Genomic DNA, 6,640 nt, shown 5'->3' on the forward strand with positions numbered 1-6,640 from the left:
TGAGACTCCAACTCAAAAAAAAAAAAAAGAAAGATTGGGCTGTTTTTGTCTTGTATCTAATGGAGATTTGCTGAGGGAATGGGGTAGGCTGCCAGCTTGGCCTGCAGTAAAATGACTGAACGCAAACCGGGCTCGGTAGCTCATCCTGTAATCCCGTGCTTTGGGAGGCCAAGGTGAGTGAATTCCTGAGCCCGCGGGTTTGAGACCTGCCTGGGCAACTTGGCAAGACCTCATCTCTACAAAAAATCAAAAAATTAGCCGGGCGTGGTAGCGTGTGCCTGTAGTTCCAGCTACTAGGAAGGCTGAGGTGCAAGGATCGCCGGAGCCCAGCAGGTCGAGGCTGCGGTGGCCAGGAGTGTGCCACTGCAGTCCAGTCTGGGCGACAGAGTGAGACTCCAACTCAAAAAACAAAACAAAACAAAAAAAAGCCTAAATAAATAAAATCAATAGAAAAAAATAAAATGACTGAACACTTCCTAAAACCTGCCTATAGCTAATTTATCTATCTATGTTTAACCTGTGTTAGAGTCAAAGCCTGTCAGTCTAAGCAAAAATGTGAACTAAGGCTGAGGCAAAATGTGAACTAAGTTTATTCTAAGTTTCTTGGAGTCCCTTCTTTCAGCCTGTAATCCTGTGTTATAACATCATGCCTTTTTTTTTTTTTTTGAGTCAGAGTCTTACTGTCTCACCCAGCCTGGAGCGCAGTGGCATGCTCACCGCCACTGCAGCTTCAACCTTCTGGGCTCAAGTGATCCTTCCGCCTCAGCCTTCCAAGTAACTGGAACTATAGGCATGTGCCACCATGCCTGGCTAATTTTTTGATTTACTGTAGAGATCAGGTCTCGCCATGTTGCCAGGGCTGGTCTCCAACTCGTGGGCTCAGGCAATCCTCTCACCTTCACCTCCCAAAGTGCTAGGATTACAGGCGTGAGCCACCGCGCCTGGCTAACATTATACTTTTAAAACCTTTAAAACTAAACAACGTGTAAAGCTTCATGTAAAGTTTCAGGTTCTCGAATCAGTCTAAGGGTGGGGTGAAAAACAAAGCAGCTTCAGAAACCACACCTCTTCCACACCCTCCTCCTGAACTGCCTACAAACCAGGTAAATTGCTTTATAAACAATACCGATTGTAAAAACCTGAAAATGGTATCTGAGATCTCTTTCAAACATTGCCTACACAGGCTTCAGTCACCCACAGCAGTTTATCGTCAGCTATAGTGCTTTTCAGTGCTGAAATGGACTTTAAAATCAACTTCCAGTTATGAGGATTACTAATTCAATATAGGATTAATGACAGAATGGCCTTTTTGTTAAAAGTATTGCTAATTATTTTTGTTATGTTTTTCAGAGTCAAAAAAAAGAAACCTGTTTCGTGAAGCTATTTGGTCTCATAAGAATAAAGCATGTTCTTGCAAACTAAATTTAAGACATATATCCTTCTCTCTACCTAATTTCTTCAGAAATTGGAAGTTACTAATTTATAACAGTATAGTTCTTTGTATAAGTTCAATAAGAATCGATTTTCTTTTGTAACAAAATGTGATTGGAAGTGCTAATTGTTTTACCTAGACTTTAACTAAAATTCTGTTTCAGAATAAACTGCTTTGAGGAATTAAGGCTGAGATCTATAAAGAGTCAATAAATTGGTCCTATTTTAATTTATCTTTAATTAAAATAGAGAATTAAAGAAAAATAATTATGTTTTAAAAATATAGTATACCTGTTTTAAATTATCTTGTTTATCATTCTTTTCTTTTCTGAGATGAGGTCTTACCAAGTTGCCCAGGCTGGTCTTGAACCACTGAACTCAGGCAATCCTCCTGCCTCTGCCTCCCAAAGTGTTGGGATTACAGGCGTGAGCTACTGTACCCAGAATCATTATTATTTTCTACAATTCAAACTGCATCCTAAAGTCTTCCCGAACCACATGTCTCCAAACTAACGTTATCATTTTTTTCTACAAATCTTCTGTGTAAAACAAATAAGGGTTCTAACTTTCCTGACTCCTTCCTGTTAGCACACTTCATAACTGTCTATATATTCCCATCACGAAACCTAAAGAGACTTGGAAACAAGCTATGGAGACATCAACATATGAACTAAGGAGTTCACTGGTGCAATGGTGAAAACTGCTTGGATTCCTATAGTGGGTGCCAAGCTCACTATATACTATATATAAAAATAGGGGTGACTATTTATAAATATATCTTGCCAGACATCGAAACCTTACTATGTCGTGACAGCGACTGTAATGGCCTTTATTATAGTATTATTAATTCAAATAGTATGCACTTTCATGATACAGACACTAAAAATACTCCATTGTCTCTTGTTCCCTCATTTCTTCTTACTTTAGGCAGGTTGTTACAGAAGACAGACCACCATCCATGTTCCCCAGTATTCAATACAAATATTTCCAAACAACCTGAGGAAGAAATGAAAGGACAGAGCCCAAAATGAAGTTTTTCTGGTCTCCTTGAGCTCATACATGACAATAATCCTTTCCCAGAACCATGGATGAGTCACAGGACATTAAGACTAACATCTTTGTCCTAAGAATTTGTCTTTTAGGTACTGGCCCTGCCTTTCTCATCTATGTGACTGACCCATCCATCCACCTGGTCATCAGAGAGATGAAAAACAGACCCCATCACTGTGAGTCAGCTACTGTGAATGCTTGCCTGACCTGCCCCGCCCCCCCAAAAGAAGTTTTGAAAACTCCTAGTCTCAAGCATTCACCACCATACCTTCTTTTCTTTCTTTCTTTCATTTTTTTTTTTTTTTGAGTTGGAGTTTCACTCTGTCACCCAGGCTGGAGTGCAGTGGCACACTCACGTCCACTGCAGCCTTGACCTGTTGAGCTCAGGCCATCCTCCACCTCAGCCTTCCACCATGCCTGGCTACTTTTTTGATTTATAGTAGAGATGAGGTCTCGCCAAGCTGCCCAGGCTGGTGTCGAACCCATGAGCTCAGGCAATTCACTCACTTTGGCCTCCCAAAGTGTTGGGATTCTAGGCATGAGCTGCCGCACCCAGCCTCACCACCATACTTTCTTTATGCATATGGCCCCTCTGCAGTCTTTGAGAGGTGAATCTACCCTTTCTCTCTTTGATCTACTTTCTTTTCTTTTCTTTTTTTTTGAGTTGGAGTCTCACTCTGCCGCCCAGACAGGAGGGCAGTCGCAAGCTCCTGGCCACTGCAACCTTGACCTGCTGGTCTCCAGTGATGCTTCCACCTCAGCCTTCCAAGTAGCTGGAACTACAGGCATGCGCTACTATGCCCGGCTAATTTTTGATTTGTTGTCAAGACAAGGTCTCGCCAAGTTGCCCTGGTGGGTCTCTAACCTGCAGGCTCAGGCAATCCACTTGCCTCAGCCTCCCAAAGTGCTGGGATTACAGGCTGAGCCACAGAGCCCGGCCTCTCTCTAATCTACTTTCTAAATAAACTATCTTTCCTAATCAATTTCTGTGCAATTCTTTGCATCTTAGCCACGATACCAGCTCACTGACACCCTGCCTCTTTCCTCCTAAGTATGTACAGGATTGTCTTTCCAAAATGCAAGTCTAATCCAGTCTCACCCAGGTGACAGCTCTCTGAGAACCCAACCCTTTTGAAAAGTGTGGCTACTCCTTTGTAAGCAGGTTCCAGCCACCCCTGACCCTACCCTCCTCGTCTCCCTTTCTTCCTAAAGTGAACTCCTACTTGTCTTTCAAAGCCATCAGTGTTAGCTCCTCTGGGGGCATACTCTGACTCCCAGTAGGATTCAGAAGCTTCCTGGCCACTAGAGTTCTCGCCACCTTTCTGGGGACTGTGGGCTCCTTGCAGAGGGGACAGGTCTCACTGCCAGCATGTGACTGATGCTCAGTAAATATTGCTGACTGACTAAATGTTTGATTATTTAGTCAAGGACCTGGTATTGATTTATAAATCTCTCTTGTAAGTTTAATTGGTGAATCTTGTACCAGAGAAGGAAATGTTAAAAGATAATATTCAAGAAAGTAAAATCATGAAATACAAATATAAAATGAACACAAGTCAAAGATTTTATTTAATGTATTAATTAATGAGAGAAGTATTAAAGTGTCAAAACAGGCCAGGCTCAGTGGCTCAGCCTGTAATCCCAGCACTTTGGGAGGCCGAAGTGAGTGGATTGTTTGAGACAGCCCAGGCAACTTGACAAGACCTCATCTCTACAATAAACCAAAAAAATTAGCCAGGCGTGGTAGCATGTACCTGTAGTTCCGACTACTTGGAAGGCTAAGGTGGAAGGATCTCTGGAGCCCAGCAGGTCGACGCTGGGTTGGCCGTGAGTATACCAATGCACTCCAGCCTGGGTGACGGGGTGAGATTCCAAGTCAAAATAAAAAAACGTTAAAACAGGTTCAATAGAAATTCCAAAGACACATACATATATAGGCCATTGGGGATGCTGAAAAGAACTTGCTAAGGCTGTAGTCCCTCTTTGGCTGCAGTTTCAGTTACCTGTGGTCAACCGTGGTTCAAATAGGTGAATACAGTACAATAAGATATTGAGAGAGAGAGAGACAGACAGAGACCTCACATTCACATAACACTTATTACAGTATATTGTTATTATTATTATAGTATTATATTATTGAATCTAGTATTGGTTGTTGTTGCCCTCTGACTGTGACTAATTTATAAATTAAACTTTATTATAGGTATGTACACAAAGGAGAAAATATAGTCTATAGAGCGTTTGGAGCTATCTGAGTTTTCAGGCATCTGGTGGCCTTGGAATGTGTCTCCAGAGTAGTCATAAAACAGGCCTATATTCACAGGGCATGGCCTACTGTTTGGAATTCTCTTTCCTTCGGGATGGAAGTCCATTGCATCCCCACTAATCACAGTGTATTTGCATCTCTGTGGACTAGACTCCTGGCAGGACCAGCACTTCCCAGCACTCAGGGAGGTGCTTCACAGCTCAGATGACAAGAGACGCTGACCCAACAGCATCAGGTAACCCAGAGTGACCCGCCTGGTATCCAGTAAGAGGACTCCCAACAGCTTTCTCCCATTGCAATGTCCTCGCATGCTTTCCTGACGAAGGCTCAGCATACTCACTGCATTACTCAGCACAGCTGGGTGTTGAGGTAGGAGGTCCAGTGTGCCCTCTCCTGAGGGAAGTGCAGGAATGGGGCAGCAGGTGAACATGGGGCCGGGCTCTGGCTATGGGGCTTGCCCTGATAGTCCGGCTTTGAAGGGCAGTGTGGGATAGCATGGGAGATGCAGAGAGGGGGGCAGCTGTCCCAGTGCAAGGAGCTATCATTCCCTCTGCCCACAGCCAGGCCTCATGCTGGCCCCAGACAGTGACTCTGCCCTTTCTACAGGCCACCATGCCTGAAAGACAGGCAGGTTGTCACCTGCTAGTTGGGAATTGCATCTAGCAGTCGCCTGAGGATTCATGGGCTGTAGGGGAATTCCCTTCTGAGAGAATCCCCAGCACTGCTCTGTGAGTCCCAAGATCTGAGGCTTTGTATCAACACTCGCTTCACTGTGTCTGCTGAGAGACCCTCCTCCATGGTCTCTTGATCCTGCCTGCCCTGCTAGACACTCCAAGAACTCGAAGCCCGACTGCTGTTTCCTGGGTCATGTCTCTGATTGTGTGTACAGTGACCACTACCACCCTCTAGGATGCAGAGCCAGCTGGCTTACCGCCTACTGTAAAATGGGGATTCTGGAGCTCAGAAGTTCCTGCCTGCAGAGTGACCCCTGCATGTGCAGCCTCTGTCCAGGTCCCACATGCCCCTGGGGAAGGGGGCCGGGAACCCAAAAGCTCAGCTTTTGCTGTGAGTGACAAGACCCTGTATCTCTGACCCAGGGGTCTAGTGTCTTCTGCCAGCATGTATGGCACAAGTACAGCTCAGCCCCCTGCAAAGTTCTGACAGCAACCTGTGGACGCAGCCAGGGCAGGGCCTTTCCCTCTCTGCTGCCTGGGCCTGTGGTCCTGATCATCTCCTTCTCACCTGGGACTGACTCAAGGGCCACCTAGCTGAGTGGTCCTAAACTATGAAAGGTAGTGAGGGAGCCAACTCAAAACCCCAGCACATGAAGGAACCTGGACAAACATGGATGCACTTTTATCTTTCCATGTTTTAGGGCCCCTCAGACACTTTCTCCTATCTCCTAACCCAATTTCTCTGCTTGTCCCCTTTGCAGGGGGCCCTCTGCTAAGTCCTCCCCGCACTGCCTCTAAATCGACAGCTCTGTGGGGGCAGGGACAGGGTCTTTTTTGTCCACTGCCAACTCCCTGTGGCTGGCAGAGTCCAGCGATCACGTGAGCTGGTTGCTGATGAAGGCAGGACACAGTGACTGGGAAACATCCCAAACAGCAGGTTGATGAGGGAGACAGAGCCTTAAGACGGAGCCATGGGAGGGTCTTGGACACATTCCTCAAGAAGCCAGGCCTCAGCCGGCTCTCTACACTGCAAGGAAGGCAGCAGACACTGGCTCCAGGACAGGCTTCGTGTCAGGCAGTTCCTACCCTGTTAGCACACACCCACGGCTGGGTTCCCATACACAGGGAGGTCGTAGTTCCTGGTCTTCCCACTCACCACAGTGCCTAAAATCCTAGTGTTTATTTTCTCAGTTCTGGAAAGCTGGATCTGTGAAAGCCT

The sequence above is a fragment of the Carlito syrichta genome, unplaced genomic scaffold (assembly GCF_000164805.1).
Source record: "Carlito syrichta isolate Samal-C Ts95f unplaced genomic scaffold, Tarsius_syrichta-2.0.1 Scaffold301934, whole genome shotgun sequence".
Classification (NCBI taxonomy): domain Eukaryota; kingdom Metazoa; phylum Chordata; class Mammalia; order Primates; family Tarsiidae; genus Carlito; species Carlito syrichta.